We start from the raw sequence: 21,307 nt of genomic DNA, 5'->3' as shown, positions 1-21,307 counted from the left end.
CGCCTATCCTAGAGAAGATTCCCGATTCCCACCCGACACTATAATGTCCTGCCAGAGGGATGGACTGCAAATCTAAATTCCTGCACACGTCTGATACACTCTGTACCATTTTAAAAAAGGGAGGCTTGCTATTTGAAGATATTTTATAGGCGAAATACATACCTTGTTAACTATATGTATGGGTTCTGCGTCTAGAAAAGAATGGTACATTGTTTACTGCAGGAGTACGCAACCTCCGGCCAGCGGGCCAGATGTGCCCGTGCAGGGATACCATCCTGCCCACTAAAGGGTTTCTAGTAAAAAATTATCAATATTAGAAGGCGGACAATAACATTGGCTGAGTCCATACGGCCCATTGCCAATTATCTCCAAAAAATTGCCAAACGGACAGAAAATATTGTCAAAGGGAAGTAAAATTTCTGGTAATAGCCAAAGGCATTGTCAGGGGGGAAGTAAAATTGCTAATTATAGACATAAATATTTTGAAAGGTGAGTACAGTTGCCACCTATTGCTAAAATTGTCGAAAAATCACCAACGGCGTGAAATAGAGACCTACCGCAACTCACAATTGATTAATTCACCAAAAAATAAAACATATATTTTACACATACATGAAGCATATTTATCTGAATCATGATTATTAGAGTGATAGTTATTAGAAATTCACGTACGATTCGTTTAAAATTTTAAAAAATGGGGCATATTATTAGAAAAGTCGAGGTGGCTAAAATTACGGAAATTTCCCGTAAAATACGGGTCACACTACAAATGAAAATACTGGCCCCTTAAATTAGAAAATAATGTGAAGTTTGGGTTTTTCGGGGCCCCGGGAGCACCCGGTGCGACCGCCATTAAATCCGGCTCTGGGGGTGCCTACGGCAGTCTTAAAGCATGAGCCTACTTGGGTGCCGCAAATTCATAGGTGAACTCATGATAATGGGATTTGGAGTCATCATACTATCCGTACGGAAATTGGTATTCACGTACTTCCAGACTGGTGCTGTTGTGCGGCGCATCGACCCACAGAAAACCAACTTCAGCCGGCCACCACTGTTCCACCAGCGGGAATCAACAAATCCAATTTGATGCTCACACGTGATGACCACGGGGCGAATTCGAGCCAATCTCTCCGTTAAAAGTCTCTCATCAGAGAGCGACAGACCTACAGTGGTATAAATATTCAATCAATGCACTTTAGTAAAAATTTAAAAATCTAGATAACAGCACTGGAAAATTTACATGCAAATTAGATACATCACAAGTTCACTTTTGGGTATATAGACGCATAGTTCTGGCAAATCTCTCACTCGGTTTTGAATTGCCCATAGCGATAAACTAGATCTGCGCTCCGTTCCAAACAAACAAACTTCCACCCAGTCAAGGGATTCCAAAACATTACCGGGCCAGAATTAATACTATTGTCACGGACGTGGAGGTGCTACGGAAGTTTCCCGAGTTAAAGCATGGGCATTATGAGGTATTTGAAATTCCAATCCCATTCCCGAAGGTGCCGAGAAAGCGGAAAGTTCAGTAATCGCATACGATCTGCGTGTAAGTTCTTGTAGTGGAGTAAGAGCCTTGCAAGGCCTACCACAGATATTGGTAAATAAATAAATGCCACAAACAACAAAAGAAAGTTCTTCACTTTGTTATAACTGCAAGTTTGCACAGTAATAAGGTAATGGGATTCATAACTTGCGTGCCACGTCCCTTTTACAGTTACCAAAAGGCAGCTCCTCGAGTTTGAAGCACCAACATCACGAAAAAGAGAAGATATGTCTTTACAATACCATTCTACGAACGTGGAAAGTTTCTTAAGAAATCACGTTTTTTGAATTTCAACAAAAGTAAATTTTTCTCTTTAATTATATACTTTGGACATTAAATAGAACTGCATGATTCGTAACCAATGCGTCATATGGTTTTCGAATACCAATGCCATGATGCCGAGAAGTGTCTCCAGTTCTCAGTCGAATCCCATTCCTAAGTGTGCAACGACCGTAGAAAAAGTTTAGAATGCTAACGAATCTGTAGAATAAACCTCTAATTATTCAACAAGTTATTTGGTTCCACAGGAATTTCCTCTTTTTCCCCATATAATTAATTATCATTTAAAATCGAATTTACCCGGACTTTTTTTCCCCCTTAAATGTTCATTCAAGCGACGATATTCAATCAGTAAACAACGCTAATTTTAGTCGTAGCTAAATGAGAGTGAAATCTGATGAGCTAGCTCTCTCAAGATACGGACCAATGTGTAAAAGCTATCACCAATCAACTAAATACACCGGATGCTCAAAATGATTCTTTAACCGTGATTCTACAATTACTTCAATCCTCCAGATGCCCTAAAAAAAAGTTCAGGGTCATAGGATTGTGTATTTAAAAAAAAAAAAATAGGCAACCCTCCTTCTTGTACTTAAACGAGACAGAAAACGACCCTATTATTTACGCCAGCGACCATGCGAGTAACGAACGTAGGGTTATAAAGTGGAAACACTAAACGGATGAAAAAAAAACTCCAAGACCTATATATACATGTATATCATCCGAAATAAGTTTAGTGGAGGAAAAGAATATCTCCACAGAACCTTCTATTAAGAAATCGCAATTCCCTGGTATACGTAATATGAATGGTATACTTTACGAGTAGTTTCGAGAAGAGCTCTCTTCGATGATACGTCTCTCATCCGAACAGCTTTTTCTTGCGAAATACTTCTTGTCCTCGGTAATCACGACGATGGCGAGGGTGGTCGCGAGGTAATGAATGGCTTCGAAACACACATAAATGCGTGGATGTGAACACTTTTACCCAGAAAGACGCTGATTCAGATCCGCGGAGAAATATAAAAAAATGTATATAAAAAACTCGGCGTGGACCGTAATTGCTATCCAATTCAGCAATATAAAAAAACCAACCTTTCCATGCTGTTCTTGAATGTGAGATCGTTTTCTAGTTGACGTATTACCCATAGCTATCACGCTAATCAAGGGGCACGAGTACCTTTCTTTTACACTGTATTTATGTGCATTCCGAAATTCCCTTGACTTCTTTCCGTAAGATAGCACCATTAGTGACGCTTGTTGTCTCGATAGAGATGTGATTGCGTTGGAGAACATAATGCTTAGTAATATATAATAATACGGATGGGGGGGGGGGGGGGAGAAAATCTACAACAGCTTGCCGTCGAGCTTTCGCTCATTAGTCGTTTTAGAAACTAATAAGACTAAGAGGTTCACGGACTTTTGTTATCCGCGACTCCCCGGAATAGTTTGGTAGATATTTTCCCATGTAAAGAACCACTTCAAAGCATAAATAGGCACACAAATAAATATCACGAGCTCACCGCGGCGTCCCAGAAAAAAGGTTGGCGACGATCCTGGGAGCCGCAACACACACTTTGAGAAACACTGTTCTAAGAAATCACATTAACATAACGATATAAAATTGAAAAAAAATTCGCATTTCATAAATACTTTAGGGTAGTGTTCTTGCAACCTTTTTTACAACTGCTGACTGGTGAAAGTAGTTGAACAGTTTCATGGAAATGGAAGAAATTATTTGCGTGTCAGCAAAAATAAATTAACGTCAGAAATAATTATCGAATCGTCAAATAAAAAAAAAAAATTAACAGTATAAAATAATCTTCAAACAAAAACAAATACAGCACCACAGCAGACAAAATGCCCAACGAGGTGGCTGAGAAAAAGATGCCCATAATAAATATGGATGTCATACATTTCAAAAATACAGCAACCCAATCAAAAATGAAATTACAAACAATACATGATTAAAAAAATAAGCATATATAATGGGAGAAAAAAGCTTTCAGGCTTTTGAAAAACGAATAAATGGCACAAATGAATAATCAGTGTTGCCAACAGTAAGAAAATTTTCCAATTAGATTCTTAACTAAAAACAACTAGAATCTGGAATTATTTAATTATTTCACTGATCATACGTCCCGTATTTTCCGGGAAATTTCAGTTATTTTCACGTAATTTGATAAAAAAAACTACCGAAAAAGCTGACACAGAACATTTTTCGAAAAAGACCAGAAGAAATAAGACCAGTCAGAGAAAAAGACCAACTAGCAACTAAATGTGAATTTTTTCCAACTGAATGGCCGAAAAAAGGACCAGATTCAGTTGGAAAATAATTAAGTTGGCAACATTCTTAATAATTTCCTTTAGGCCTGCCTGCTGGGAGTACTCTTTTCAGTCCCTTGAGGCTACGAAGTGTTTGCTTGTATTATATGCGTGTGTATTTTGTTTATTATACATTGGTATTTGTGTATTATATGTTTGCATTTGCCAAATAAATGAAATATTAATATTAATTTGGGGGCAAGCAAAAATCAATTAATTACTGAAATTAATTAAAAAGAACTTACAACAGAGTAAACTACCGTGAAACAGTAATGAAAAAACCTTCATGAAATGAATCATGATCACCACTTATTTAACGGCGTACCTTGTAAACATTCCTCTGCGGAATTTCTAACGAATTGGTACATGCTGGAATAATCGTTCTGTGTATACAGGATGTTCTGTTAATGGTACCAACAAGCTCACAGTGTTGTTAGTACGCATCAAATGAAACCAAAATCCACACCAGAGGAGACGAAAGGTGGGCGTTCGTGGGTTCGCTCACCATATCTGGCGTATGCAGCATCGCGAAACGCATGCGCTGGGGTAGGATCACGCGCTGCGGATGACGTAAATTAGCGCTAATGATGTAATATGCACGTGTAGCAGTTAGTTGTTGTTTCAATGAGTATCGTGATGGCTGACTACACGAAGGAGGAATACGCTGATATGCTTCTGATTTACGGTCGAGCAGATGGCAATGGGCGTTCAGCACATCGGATGTACCAACAGCAATATCCGCGATGAGGCGTTGTCCGCACCATACTACCTTCGTCACGATCGATCGACTACTACGAGAGACGGGGACCTTCCACCCAGCACGGCGCGATGCAGGGAGACCGCGCAATGTACGCACTCCTCAAATGGAAGAAACCCTTCTGCAACGGTTTGCCGATTCCCCGTGGACAAGTGCCCGAGCTGTTGCAGCTGAACTCAATGTTCAGCACACGGCGGTCTGGAATATTCTGCATAGTGAAAAGATGTAGCCCTACCACATACACCACTTTCTTCTTTTTGTTCCTCTTGATGCCTACTAACAATACTCTGAGTTCGTCGGTCCATTAACAAAGCACCCTGTATATAATAATAGAATATGCAAATACAAACATATGTTACACGACATAAAACACACACACATATAATACATACACTATATAGCCCCAAGGGACTATGAAGTCCTTCCAGCAGGCCTATATGATTTTAATTACATGATTTTGTCCCTCAGCAACAGCTCTTTTCTTCATTAGATGTATTTTAGTATATAATTAATATGCATTGGTGCAATAATTTATTTCAAAGTACTGCATTTATATCTGTGTTTTTGATCATAATAAAGACATTGTAATCTGTATTTTTATTACTATTTGTGTAATTACTAGAGTATATGAAGTTCATTATTTTCGGTGCGGTGTAACAAAAACTTTTTTGAAATGATGTTTTGTTACTTTTAGGCACTTGATAGATATTTTTATATCTATTCGAAGTTCCATTTTCATTTTTTACTAACCATTCTTCGTTTTTGATGATAAATTTATAAATTCTGTAAATGTAGTTCTGTCTCAGTGTCAATATATGGCACTGTATGTTTTTGTTTTCTGTTGGAACATTTATTAATTCTCTTAATTTATTGTAAAGATTGTCTAGATTGCGTATGTTTTCATAATATGCTCCTCCCCAGACACATATTCCGTAATTTATATTTGAATAAACCCACGCATAGAAGATATCTTTCAAAAAGTTATTATCAACTACGTATTTAATTTTATAAATCACTCCTGAATACATTCTGAGTTTTTTTTATCATTTTTTCACTATGTATGTTCCATTTTAGGTTATCTTATAATTATATATTTATTCCTTATCTTATATTATATATTTATCTATATAATTATATAATTATTCCTAAGTATTCATAATTGAACACCCCACCTATTTCTTCACAATTGCATACTGATATAGTTTGAGATTGGCAGTGAGTGTGTAATTTTACTGTGAATTTCTGTACTGTCATTTATATTTCTTGTTTTCGTGCACATAAATTTAGTTTTTTGTGTATTTATTTTTGATCTGTGTTTAATTAGCCAGTGATTTAATTTTGTTAGGTCTTTCTCTGTTCTTTTAACCAAACTATGTGTTTCTGTATCCTCAACGCATAAAACTGTGTCATCTGCAAAAGATATAATGTGACCATTTAGATTTAGTTTACTCAGTTCATTTACGTAAATTAAAAATAGTATCGGCCCTAAGACCGAGCCCTGTGGGACGCCTTTTTTAACTTCTTGAAAATTGCTAATTTTCTTCTCTATTATGACAGCTTGTCGTGTAGTGTAGTAGTATGATTTAAACCATTCTAACATATTTCCTCTTATACCGGCTGAATATAATTTCTCTGTTAAAATCCCATATATATATATATATATATATACACACATACATACATATATGTCCTTCACGTATTTATGTTGCCAGACTCATGCGTGTTTTATATAATCAGGTGCTGCCATCCTGCTTCCATATTTTGGAAAGGAAACGACAGTTGCCTGGATTTTCGTGCTATGTATGTATGTATCGTGTTGAAGGTCTCTGCCTGCTCTCTGCAGAAAGATTTTTTCAAATGGAGGTAGTGCGTTGTAATAGTACATTAGAATGCACGAAAGCATTCTAATTCTATTAATACAACAACTTAACGATACATGCACCTCCGTACACATTCCTCTGCGATCGGTACATGCCGAAATGCATGTTCTGAGTGTGTTTGCGGTCCCTAACGCATGTTGTCAGAGTTGCGCTTATTTTGTTTGCTTGTTGGTGCTTCCATCCAGCTTCCATATTTTGAAGTGAGGATGGATAATGCTTGAATTTTTGTTGTGTAAGTATCGTGTTTAAGGTCTGCCTGCTGTCTGTGGAGAGATTTTTTTTTTCAAGTGAGAAAAGGGTGGGGGGGGGGTGAATGAATGAACGCCAGGGGCTCTGCCACCGAACTTATCCCGTTGCCGAGATCTCTTCCAGTCCAGCTTCGTGGCAGAGTCTGGAACAAAGTGAGTGTGTACACCTAACAGTCTGAGTGTGTAGCTAGTGTTGTGTATGATATTTCAGTGCTGCCATCTATACTTCAAATTGTGAGTGAAGTGTAATGATTGAATATTTGTAACGTTGTAGGCCTGTTGCTCTCTGTGGTGAGACTTTTTAACTGGGAGATCGGCTCGCATTCGCGCCTTGAAGTTGGGAACCACAGAAAATCAACTTCAGCCAACCATCACTGTGGGGTTCGAACCCGGATCCTCGCATCGCGAGTCCGTCACTATAACCACTCGACCACCACAGCGGCTGGGGGGGGGGGGGGGGGGGGCTTCGCATTCATGACTTGAAGTTTGAAAACCGTAGAAAACCCACATTCAGCTGACCACCACTGTGCCGCCAACAGAGTTCGAACCTGGATTCTAGCGATTACAGTCCAACACGATGCCCACGCGACCCCACAACGGTGATATAATGTACTTCATGCCATTCGTTCATTGGGTCAAAGTGACTGTGGTGGTGCCACAGCAGTGAGCAATTTTTTTTCTTCATGGATGGTTTTGTAGAGATGGGGAATATTGTCCTCGTGTATTCTTAAAGCGCATGCGCGGGTGTTTTTGAATACGAACGCAAAAAGTAGGTAGAATGTCAATCCGAAAGTTAATGATTCGAGCAAAAGCGGAGAGAGATTTTTTCCCCCTTAACTTATTTTTTTTAATATCGTTTCTTTCATAATCATTTTTTTTTAATTTAATTTATTCATAATTAACATATTTAATTATATTATTTTAATATTAGTTTCACCGATCGCGAGGTGCATGGGATTAAGGTGTTGTTCCCAAACTACGAATGCCTCAAGACGGGACTGGAAGGCGACCGTATGGAGCCGACCCATTTCTTGGTTATTGATTCATAATGAAATTAGATTCACTGGAAGCTAAACAAAAGAAAAATGCGCTGCAGTAAGCCACTGCATTTATTACATGACAATATCGCTGTATGCGAATCAGATTTACTAGTGCACAGATTTTTAGGCCGGGATTACACTACAAAAGTTCGATAAAAGTCCTTTTATAAAACTTAGGAAAAAAAGAACAATCAATAATCGTATCAATTACATTCGCTCCAATGTGACCAATCCGCTTATTTGTGACATTTTTCAAGTTTTATAAAAGAATATATAAAAGATATTCAAGATATTATAAAAGAACCTTTATCAAACTTGAAAAACGCCACCAATAAGATCGTTGGTTACATTCTAGAAAATCCAACCGATGATGTTATTTTATAGTGTAATACCGGCCTTAGTCTTCTGTTCCAAAATTAATCGAGGCCTAGATGACAATATGTTCAATAACGCATAAAAACCCAATGATAAGTTGATAACCAATCGACAATCGCGCCAAATAGTCTTCGTTCGAAGACAATATTCTCCGGTTAAGGTCTTGTCACATTCTTCTTAAAAAGTTTCATGTAATGCCCAAATGCTCACGGTGACATCTTCTAACGAACACGTGTAAGTTATGATTGTTTGATTGCATCGTATAACTCAAACCATTGTGTAAAAATTCACTAGCGCCGGTTTCATTTGATCTACCTCTCATAGATTTGTGGAAGAAAAATAACCCCGATATACTTCTCTGCAAAAGTCTCTAACAGGAGCTATTTAATAGAAAAAAATATATTATTTAAAAGGTTCGGTGAACAAATTACTCAACAAACATTCCCGCCTATGCCATCAATCAATGAAAGCATTGATGAAAGCACATTCGACGTTCGTCGAATACTATAGACTGATGATTTGCTCCTAATACGTGGATTAAAATGAAAATGGACGGTAAAGACATAAAAGTCGGTCTTTAATTCATTTCGGAAATTTACGAGCGCGATTGTAAACGTCCGCTGGCAAATATACGACACAATTTTCGAGTTCGTAAAGCCAATGATTAAGCCAAAAACGCTCCAGTAAACAAACGATGGCAATTTTATAACCAAAAAAAAAGAACTAAACTTTAACTATATCTAATTGTAGGCAGTTTATGGCTTCCTATGGGCTCTCGGTGGGAACGTAGGCGCGTGCTGCCATACCAGGGACCTACCTACCTATACTGGACGCCGCTTTTATTTATTCAGAGGGCGCTGCACCTTCTTCTAACTCAGTGTACATAAAGGAAGAAAAAAAACAAAATGGTTGGAAAGCTATAAAACGAACTTTATGCCCATGATTTGGCGGTCGTAAAAAGGGGGGTCCTAATACGTTTTCATTGAGTTGAGAAATTACCTTAATGGACGGAACAAATGATGATGTATATACAGTATACGGACCTATATGAGACAGGCCAGTTGCGGAATGAATATATGTTTATATATCTTAATGAGAGACGTACGAGTTTTTTTGATGGCGCTGTAATAAAAATGTACTATTAAAAAGGAATGAAGAGAGAAAGTATTTGCTTACCTTCCCACGTGATCGACGTGCTTCGAGTCGATTGACCAATTAGCAAAAGACGTGAAATGTTTGCCCCTCGTTACTTGGAATTCAGACCGCGTTTTAATAAGAACGAGTTGCAAGAGCCATCTAATTTCACAGCTCCATCCCCCTTCCTTCTCCCATCCTCGTCCTCGTGCTGTGTTATATCGATATTACACGCAGACCACATGCCATTAATTTGCATTTATTTATCGATGTCAGATTTATTCTAATCATATTAATTGACTATTTATCTCTGATGTTTTATCAGACTGCGACGCATTCCTAACTCTAACATCCGCGAAATTATCCAATATGGTTTCTTGGTAATAGCCGAACTAATGTGACATGCATTTCTTGGCAGTTTAAAAATAAAGGGACATTACTTTCAGGCGTCACATCTCAGTTATGAGCCAATGAATTCGGAATGAGTGGTGAAGAGACGGTGGAACGTTTTATGGATGTTCCGAATCACTAGAGCAAAGATGATCGATACCACGAAGATTGAACTCGAGACCTCCCGATCACGACTGAAACGTCCTAATCAATTTCCAACATGAATATTACTCGTTACGTGAATGTCACGCTTGCACGTTGTTGTTGTGTTCTGAGTTCATGTCTTCACGAACAGGAAGACACATGCATCATTTTGTGCTGAGAGAGAGAAGGGGGGAGGGGAGCGGGTATCGTAATTTTTTACAATATCGTTAACAGTAATTTGTTGGGCAATTTCTCTTCGATCGCGCACATCCCACCAATTTATTTTTCGTTTTTCCGAAAATTGTCAGATATATTTCAGAGATTATTGAAGACTTTATAACTAAGAATGAGAGAACGTTTATGTTTAGAGAACTTCGCCCTTATATATACGTTACAGCAAAAGTTATTCTTTTACTTTTGATAAATTTCCATTCGTGTGACTGACTAGAAATTTGATAGCTAATCACACTTAGTGATCGAACATTGTTATGCTTGACAATAAGTGAGAACCGGATGTTATACACGGGATCTACTGATGACGCTACGCTTGTGTCATGAATATCATATCGCACCGTGCATCAATAGTATCAAGTTTATGCCATTAATGTTAACATCAATGGATTTTTTTTAGCGCATGTGGTCCCAACCGGGCCAGCGCCATCTATAGCAGGCCTCCGCGCGAAGCTCGCGACGTCATTCGCTTATAGTCGTCCATTTCGTTAATAGTCATTTAATATACTTCTACTTAACCGAACATGCTGCACCTCGTACTCATTCCTCTTCGGAATTTCTAACGAATCGGCACATGCAGGAATGTGTGTTCTGAGTGTATGCTTCGCCCTAACGTATTTATGTTGTCGAGTTGCGCTTGTTTCGAGTTCATGCTGCCATCTGGCTTCCATTTTCTGAAGTAAAGACGGAAATGCTTGAATCTTCATGTTTTGTTAGTATCGTATTGTAGGCCTGCCTGCTCTCTGCGGAGAGATTTTTTCATACCGGAGAAAGGCTCACATTCGTGCCTTGAAGCTGGAGAACCGCAGAAAACCAACTTCAGCCGACCACATTGAATATACTCCAAAAAAGGTAAACGATTTCGCATACGTCTGCTATCTCCAATGGCTACAGGTGAAACGGACGACTTCAGTGACGTCAAAGCTTCTTGCGGGGGCTTCCTGCTATAGAAGGTGTTGACGCAATTCAGGTCTCAGCTTCGCGCGGAGGCCTTCTGCTATAGATGGTGTTGCCCGGACACGGCCCGAGAGAGTCTCTTTGGTGACTTTTCACAGCATTTAATACCAATAATGTTCGATTTGTAGGGGGGGGGGGGGGGTTAAACGACGAGCTCATGGTGCTGTTTAAATGGTAGTTTAACACGAATGCTGTAACATGAGTTACATTTATTGACTATAACTGTTGCCATATAAGCTGATTGACATCGCTGATTTAAAAACCTTAATACCGCTTTATTTCTTGGATGATCACATATCGGGATATCTCACGACCCGTGAGGAAACCGATCATATATCGGGATCGAATCTTACGACTCGCTAGGAAACATCACATGTGGGAAACTGATTTTCTGTCGGGATACAATCTCACGATACGGGTGGAAAACGATCTTGTACCGAGATCGGATTTTTCGATATATGACATGTGAGGAAATCGACCACGTATCGAGGTCAATTTTTTCGACGCCGCGCATATGAGGAGATCGATCACAGATCAGAATAGAATCTTCGACACGTTAGGTAACATCACATATCGGGATCAAATCTTCGTCGCGTTAGGAAACATCACATATCAAGATCGAATCTTACGGTGAGGGTGGAAACCGATCACGAATCGAGATAGAATTTTAAGAAGCATGACATGTGATGAAATCGATCACAAATCAGAATCGACGTTTAAGACTCGTGAGAAACCCGACCACGTATCAGAATCAAATGTTACGGCACTTGACAAATCCATCACATTTTTGCTATACACAAAAGCCGATGAAAAGTAGAGCGTATTTTGTGAATAACACATCACATAGTATCATGTTGAACCCTAATGAGTCGACTTAAAAGCCACGATAACCTGCCTCAACGAAATAAACGCCGTGACATATAGTTGGCGAACTACATCTGACGATGTTAAAAACTGATTAAAATTCGATTTAATTGGGCAATAAACTCGATGCTGACTTTTTAATTGGAATTATTGAAATCCCCCTCTAGGGAAATATATTAACAAATATTTACCATAAATTCCCGGATTGGTGGTCATATATCATCCAAGCGTGATAAAAAAGAAAGCCGTATTCCTGATATGAAGTGTCTAGTCCACATCACCCAGATTTCCATACAATCAGGTCAATAAGTTCAGGTTATTTATAGAAATGATTTGTCATTAATTTGCATCAAATCAGGGCAGCTTACTGATTAGTTGGCATGATTCGTAACAAGCTCCCAATTTGCCGCAAAAATCAATGTAAAATGACCATCAATCTTTCTCTCTAATTGCGACGAAACTCTGAATCGTTTCAATACAAATGATAAAATTATTCGTCAATATTACGGCATGTCACAGAAACGGGTCCTTGTATTTATGGCGACTGGTCTTCAATTCATCCCCGTTATTAGATCGGTAAATATCAGAAGATATGAAAGAAGCATCAGTCATATCAAAAAAGCTTGAATAAGTGTATAAATTCTATTTTTTTACCTGTTATGTAGATCTTTAGCTATATTGCGAGTGTGTTTTTTCATCACATTATTTTCATTAAGATACTCTATAATAGTGATGGGCAACCTCTACGGCCCGCGGGCCAAGGTGTGTCCATCTGGTCCACCAAACGTGTTCCGGTATAAAAGTATCAATACATACAACATAATAAATATCTAAGCTGACCATATTTCCTTCAAAAAAACAAAAAAAAGGGGTCAGAAAAATCCGGATCCATACCGGATATCACAAATTATCACGAAAAAAATTGTAAAAAATGCAAGTTATAACTTGCTAATTATATTGAAAAATTGTCAAAGGCAAGTAAAGTTGCCAACTATCGCTGAAATTGTTAAAAATCGCCAACGGCTGGAAGCAGGGAGTTTGAACTAGACGCAATGGGTGAAAATTTATAATTCACCAAAAAAAAAAAAAACGTATATGCTGAGAAATTTAATTTTCTGGATGTTCAAGGATTTCAAAACTCCAAGTTTCATTGAAAAATAAGCGCAAAATTTTATTTAAAAAATTTGCAACACATCCATTTACAAAAATGTCCCGTAAGTTACAAGTCAAATGGTCACTCTATTCATACAAGTTTCTGGTCCATGGACTTAAAAGTGTACTTACAACTGCTTAATACAAGTGTGCTTAACCTTTTGGAAAGTTCGAGTCACTTCATCGGTATAAAAAAGTGTCGCGCCACTCGAGTGATCTGGAGCAGTGCAGTCACAGGTCACTTTAGAAATCTGAAATATTTTGCGGTTGACTCTTTAGTGATCTGAAAATATGCCGCGAATCACTTAAGTGATGTGTAAATATCCCGGGGGTGCCGATCACTTAAGTAATCTGAAAGTGTGCTGCGGGTTACTCGAGTGATCTTGAACAATGCCGTTACAGCCCACTTCAGTGACCTGGAAATGTGCTCCTGGCTATTTAAGTGATCTAGAAATGTACCACATGCAATTTAAGTTATCTGAAAATATGCTATGAGTCACTTAACAGTCTATAAAAATGCAGTGGGTCACTTAAGTGAATTGTAAATGCGTCGCGGGCCACTTGATGAACTGGGGGTGTGCCGCGGGTCACTCAACTGTTTTTGGAAACGTGCTTAGGGGTCGATTAACTTTTTAAGCGGTTTTTAAAATTTTCCTGATCAGAATTATGACTGCCACATTGGAAATGAAAGCTTTTAGCTACCCGAGACATTCCTGGGTGACCGAAATAAAGCAGATCAAGTTTGACGAGATATTTCGGGATTGCGACTGTAAGGATTAAGTGATCTGAATATGTGCCGTTGGTAGCTTTAATGATCTGATGATCAGATCATTTAAATCATTGATTTAAATAGATGATTTTTTTCTCCGGCTGCCTCGGCTCAGCACGGAGTTAAAGCTTCAATGATCTGGAAATGCGACACCGAAGTGATTTAATAACCCTTCTAGAGCCACTCGAAAGGTTTGGTAATTTATTGAGGGGCCACATCAGATAGTTCCGCGGGCCACGTTTGACACACAAGTCATGGGTCGAGCATGTTTGAATTGGGGATCGCAACGAGAACTTTATCCATTTAGTAACTCGAGTCAGAGATCAAAGTGACTTCAGTAAATGATTATAAGGATGGTTTCCTTCTCGTAATGGAATAAGACATGGATGAGAAAAGAAAAGAAGAGAATAAGCTTATATATATATATTATATATAAAAATGATCTGCGCAACGCGAAGGGGCATCATCTAAAATTTTACGATGGAAATGTGCAATGATTCCTGCCAGCAAATGCATCATATACGGCGAGGGCGGGAAACATAGCAATAAGACGTATAGGAAAGTATTCATGTAAAAAAGAAAATAAGATAGGAGAATGGTGTGTGTACTTCTGAGAGAGTAAAGGAGAGGAATGAGCGTGGTTGGAATAAAGGTAATAATTCCTCGAAGGATATTTCTTTACCTTTTTCCATAGCCATCAGATTGCTGAGTGGAAAATGATGATGCTGCCTCGGAGAGCAGTGATACCAAATCACTATCATTACGCACCTGTAGCACGGGCCAAGCACTTTTGCTAAATGCCTTGTGAAGACCGGAAGCTGTCTCTTAAGTGCAACAGGAAACTGCCATCTCTCTCTCTCCTTGCAACATACCTTTTCGATCCATTCCTTACAGTCCCATCGTCTCTCTGGCTCTTGTACAGATGGGTATGCATGGTACTATACTCCTACGCTTTGGCCGGTTGAGATATCAAAGCTTTCCTTGCGTAGAAGAATTTGGCGTCTTTTTTTTTTCGTGTTTGATTGTGCCCGTTTAAAGAGTAATCTTATTGATTTTTTTTATGGTAGTTCGCGTACCTGCCATCTTAAATTTGAACAGTAGCGTCTGAAAGTGAACGGAGTCGCTCAAGGCCCCAAATAATTTATTTGGGGCCATAATTTATTCTAAGAAATTATTTCCTTCATAAAATTAATTGCAAATTGTTTTTTTGTTTTATTAGTTTTAAATTCACATTTTCTTCATTAATTACAAAATTATATGTCCTTCAATTCCTTCATTAATTTTTATTCTTTCATTTCTTTCACTAATTTTTATTCATTCATTTCGTTCATTCATTTTATTCATTCTTTTCGTTCACTAATTTTATTCTTTATTTCTTTCATTAATTTTTCCCTTCATTTCTTTCATGAATTTTCATTCCTTCATTTCTTTCATTAATTTTTATTCCTGCAGTTCTTTCATTAGATTGTATTCATTCATTTCTTTGTTTAGTTTTTATTCCTTCATTTCTTTCATTAATTTTATTTCCTTCATTTCTTTCATTAATTTTATTTCCTTCATTTCTTTCATTAACTTTTTTTCTTCATTTCTTTCATCAATTGTGGAATCATTTTTATTTTATTAGTTCTAAAATATTTTTTTTATTAATTCTGGAATAATTTTTCATTAATTTTGAAATTATTTCCTTCATCAATTCTGAAATTATTTTTCTTCAATTAATCCTGAAATAATATTTATTTCTTTACTTCTAAAATCATTCCCTTCATTAATTCTGAAATTATTTTTACTTTCATTACTGTTTAAATTGCTGCCTTCATTTGTTTCTGAATTTTCATTTCTTTCATTAATTATGAATAAATTCCTTCATTCAGAATTTTAAATAAATTTTGTTTTCGTCTGCGAATATTTTTTATTTTGGATTTTTTCAGCATTTCTGTGCACTGTAATCAAGTCTTTTTTTCTCTCTGTATATGGACCTGCCCTCCTCTTCCTCTTTTTTTAAGTGTGGCTGGAAAAGAGCCACGAATTCGTTAATTACAGGGTCATGAATATGTGAATGCTTTATTCAACACTGATTTTACTACATTAATGTTCAGAAATGGTACATATAGATGTATCTGATGATGATACTACGTGCCCTGGCCACGGGGGAGGGCTCACCCGAGCCAACGAGGGAAGACGTGGTCCAGGATCTGGCACCAGGCCACAGAAAAAAGCAAAGGGCTCACTAGAGCTACAAAGACATAATAAGAGCTCATTGACAAATTTTGTATAATAGAAATTCTTAAATCTGTATATATATATATATTTTAAATAATGCGTTTTATATTCATGTAATGTATTTTATATGCATAATAAAGCACCTGACACCACCCAGTACCCCCCTCCCCCATCCGGGGGCAATGGCTAAAATAGACAATGGTCGATAGAGCCTGGGCGGTGCACGGTATGAAATGAAATGTGTGTAGTTTTGGTTCATGTCAGAATTTCAAAACTTTATGAATGTGAAACCCGGAACCACATCAATAATGCGAGTATCTGCGTGGCGTGGAACCCCCTAAATTTAACATTGATAATTAGTGGAAACTTTTCGTATTCTATTAAATTCAATGTATTCCACTAACCGCTGTGGTGGTCGAGTGGCTATAGTGCCGGACTCGTGATGCGAGGATCCGGGTTCGAACCCCACAGTGGTGGTCGGCTGAAGTTGGTTTTCTGTGGTTCCCAACTTCAAGGCGCAAATGCGAGCCGATCTCCCCGTTAAAAAGTCTCGCCACAGAGAGCAACAGTCCTACAACGGTAAATCATTCAACCATAACACTTCACTCATAGTTAGTAAAACTGGGGGCAGATGACAGCACTACACATAACATGCATTACACAGAAACAAACTATACGTCAGGTTGCACTACACGTACACGCACATTCCCGCATGTACCGATTCGTTGGGGGGTTCCGCGGGGGGGGGGGGGTGTGGTGTAGCAGTAGTAGGTAGGGGCTCGGGGATCCATGATGTTCTTAAGTCAGCCACCTCGTTGGGCAATTTGCCTGTTGTGGCGTTGTATTTGTATTTGTAACTATTAACGAACACCACCCCCCTGGCGGACAGAATTTCGAATGTCTATTCTTAGTAACTTTTAGAAGACAAAAATTTACAGACACAGAATATCTTTTTTTTCTAAATTTTTCTGCATTTTCTGAAAATCTTTCGAAAACTTTTATCTTACCAGATATTTGGTTAGAATATAGGTTTGGTGCCCCCCTCCAAAGTGGCACCCTGTGCGGCCACTGCCCTAGAGCATCCCATGCATTAGAGCCTGCTATAAAAGAACTTTAAACACCTTGCAAGCAATCCTGTCTGATCCCGAATTTTCCGCGGCACCCTAAACAATAAGTACCCTATACCAGTTGGGAATCGCCATCTTAAGTGCTATATCCTACATAATTTCCTATCCCAAAATTGGGCTCGGTTTTCCAGCTTGGTAAGGTACTCGCCTGAACTACCAAAGGATATTTAGAGGTATCGCGAGTTCGATACCTAATCCGACCTTGTCAGAAAGGTTTCCTGACTCAGGGGTACAACAGAAACGGCGACATGACCACAAAAAAACCACTGCGACCGCAGGGAGCCCCACATCTAGGGCTCCAACCTCTCAGTGAGTATAAAAAATGCTGCCGTTTGGAATAGGCAATAAATTGTAGATCCCGGTCTAATTAGCCCTCGCTTGCAGAAAATGGCTATAGTGCGACAGAAATGATCAACTAATCAATCCAAAAATTTCTGGCAACACACATCGATCTCATGGCACCCACAAACGCTTGGGATAGACACTGATTAGCGATAATAGGTTGAAAAAATGTACCATTGTCTCTCTCTCTCTATATATATATATATATATATTAGAGGAGACCTTCATCCAGCAGTGGATTGAAAATGATTGTTGATGATGATGATGATATATATATATCTATATATATATTTCAGATCACTAAAGGATTTGTGGCCATATACATGCATGCTGATTACTCCAACAAAAATTGCATAATATACATACATTTCATAAATGTTTGCACAAACTGAACTGATTTGTGTGCAATCATTCCCTCGTGTATGGTGCGGTTCGAAGGTTTGCGCAGATGTTTGAACTAAATCGGGTGTAGGTTTGATGTAACATGCGCAAACGTTTGCGCATAGAGTATGATCGAGGGTGGAATCCTTTTCAGCAGGGATCTTTTTCTTTCAGCCATTGCGGACCAGAAAAGGTTTTCCGAGCCACATTGTGAGAAAAATTTAATTTTCATGAAACCCGAGGGGCAACGATTCATGCTGTGTTATCTAGATTCACACAGTGGCGTATTTATGGGGGAACTCGACTTGGTCCAAGGCTCCGAGACAAATAGGGCGTCCTATATTATTTTGTAACTTCAGATGTACCGAGATAAGCTTCCCATTAAGTATGAATTTTCATTCCGGCTGCCACTGTCTTTTTCAGTCAATTTAAATTTTCATTAATTCTGAAAAATCATTTTTTCATCTAATATCAATATTCATTAACTCTGAAAATATTTCTTCCAATAATTCTGGAAATGTTTTTCATTAATATTTTGCGTCTGAACTTTTATTAATTTTGGAAATAATTCTTTCACTAATTCTGGAAATAATTCTAGAAATAATTTTCATTAATTATGAGCTCTCATTTTTTTAGTTATAGAAACACATTTCATTAATTATGAGCTTCTATTAATTGTGAAATTATTTCTTCATCGAACACGAATCTTCATTAACTCTGAGAATGTTTCATCAATTTATTATATCTGTAGAAGTATTTCCCATTAATTGTGAATTTTCATGAATTGCGAAATTGTTTTTTTCCCCAAAATTCCAAAAAAATTCGTTTCATAATTATAAAATTTTTCTCATTAATTCATAAAATATTTCTCATAAATTCTGAAATTATTTCTCATTAGTTCTCAAACCATTCCGCATCAATTCTGAAATTATTATTTTTTTTAATTCGGAAATAATTTCTCTCACTGGTTCTGAAATGTTTCTTCTAAAGAAAATTTTTTTCTAAATCAAAATTTGAAATTATTTCGTTCACAAATTATGGAATATATCTTTGTCATTGACACGTTCAAGCATTTTATAATCTCTATAACCATGTAAGCCTTTTCGTCGACAAGCTACTGCAAAAAAGTTTCCAGGGCCGCATATATCCCACGGGCCATGCGTTAAAGAACCCTTTGCGAGTGTCCTTCGTATGTTGAAAGAACAGCTGTATTAGTCTTTAGGTATTGGTCCCAACAGAAGAGAGAATTCGGTATCTAGAAACGTTTCTGAGAACACAGAAAATAACCACGCGATTAGACTAAAATGAATCGGTTGGACGAGTAAGAATAAAAGAAACATTACCAGAAAGAGAAAAATGCCGGCACTAAAGATAAATACAAATAGAAATGCACAGAAAGAGCAAGCAAAAAGCCCACACAGCAACGAATTATCCCTGCCGTCATAAATAAAAACCCGCATGACTTTAAGAGCCGAAAAACTTCCTCAAGTGAGGCAATAAAGCTTATGAACCGAAGATTGATTGTCCGCCATCATTAGGCAGTTACTGCAAATATAAGAGCCGAAGCCTCTTCTTGTAAAACTACCAAATATCATGTCGAGCCCAAAAAAAAAAAATAATAATAAAAATTGAGTTAGCTTAAAAGAAACGATGGCCAAGCCCAGGTACAATAACACGGAATATTACAACTATTAACAGCCTTCTTACCTACAAATAAACAGCGTTTAAGATGGACCCCTGCGTTTTTTGGCCCTTTCCTTCCTCTGTTTTTTCTGTTCTTATTCTTACTCAATTTGATACTTGTCTGGTCAAGTATGGGAAGAAAAATAAATTATTTTTGACGAATGCTTCGGTATTTTTTTTTTTCACCATGTAAAGTAAGTTCAGGTAAGTACTTGGTAAACATTCGGTAATGTAAGAAATTCTGGTAAATATTTGATAAGTGTTCGTGGATGCGAGATCACGGGAAAAAAAAAACCAATATCCCGTCAGACCGTAATTAGTTGGCCATCGGACTGATAGGAATCAGGATTTCTATAGTCGGGATTCTGAACTAGATCAATCTTGTATTCTACCACTTTCCATGCGTGGGCATTAAGTATAATTGTTATTCAAGATTGCAGAGCCTTTTCAGATCGTGGGCCAGAAACTTGTACATGAAGAGTGACCATATGACCCGTATTTTACTGGATATTCCCGTAATTTCGGACTTCCCCGTTATAACCTTTTTTTTTATAAAATGTTCCGTCACCCCGTCCCCCATAGTTTGGCACATACACTTGCCTTGACAACTTTTTTAACGAAAAAAAAAGCGTAATTTAATGAAATAAATATGGTCGACAGGCATTTATTATTTTGTGTGTATTGTTACTTTTCTACCGGAACAACTTTTGAGGAACGAATGGAACTCCTTGGCGGGCCGCGTTTGGTTCGCGGGCTGGAGGTTGTGGGACCAACGGATCCCGTCTTGTTATTCATTATAACTACTATGATGGTCCTTTAAAAAAATAATGCACAAGATGAAGAGTATGATGTTATCTTAATGGAATGTCAGTAGCAGTTCAAGACAAGGGAAATCCAGTTTCTGGTGCACATCACATTGAATTGAGCAGTGTTAGAGATGTCGTTCTCGGGCATTTCGGGTACAGTGACGATTTAAGACCAGAGATCACCTGGAAGTAAGTATTAACCTACAAAACAGCGGTAATTTCAAAAGTGAAGACTATTTAATTTTTTAAAAGGCCAGTCCGCCTTGACGTGATTTGACTGGATATTGTAGTTATCGTATGAAAAACGTCTCGTCTTATACAGGAACAGAACACTTATATAGAGATGCTGTTTTTTGTGGGAAAAATGCACCTCTACGGGTAATCGAACCCACATTCCTAAGGAGTGCGTTACCACTATGACGCAGGTGGAATACTTCTTCCTTGGAGCGTATATATGGTTAACGGTACCGTGCAATGGACGGTGAATGCAATTAGCTCATGGCTCGTAAATGACATCAAGTCCACCAGATGCGACATACATGCAGAGAAACATGTCTCCTTTCCACTTGTTAATGCAAGATATACTGAAAACTGGCTGTTTAAAGTGAAGTATGAAATGTATTAATTCATATCGCAGGTATCTTCACCTAAACAGAC

The sequence above is a fragment of the Pholcus phalangioides genome, unplaced genomic scaffold (assembly GCF_987345545.1).
Source record: "Pholcus phalangioides strain wild (caught in Gottingen) unplaced genomic scaffold, Ppha-v1.0 ptg000022l_1, whole genome shotgun sequence".
Lineage (NCBI taxonomy): Eukaryota > Metazoa > Arthropoda > Arachnida > Araneae > Pholcidae > Pholcus > Pholcus phalangioides.
This window is presented reverse-complemented; position numbering follows the sequence as displayed.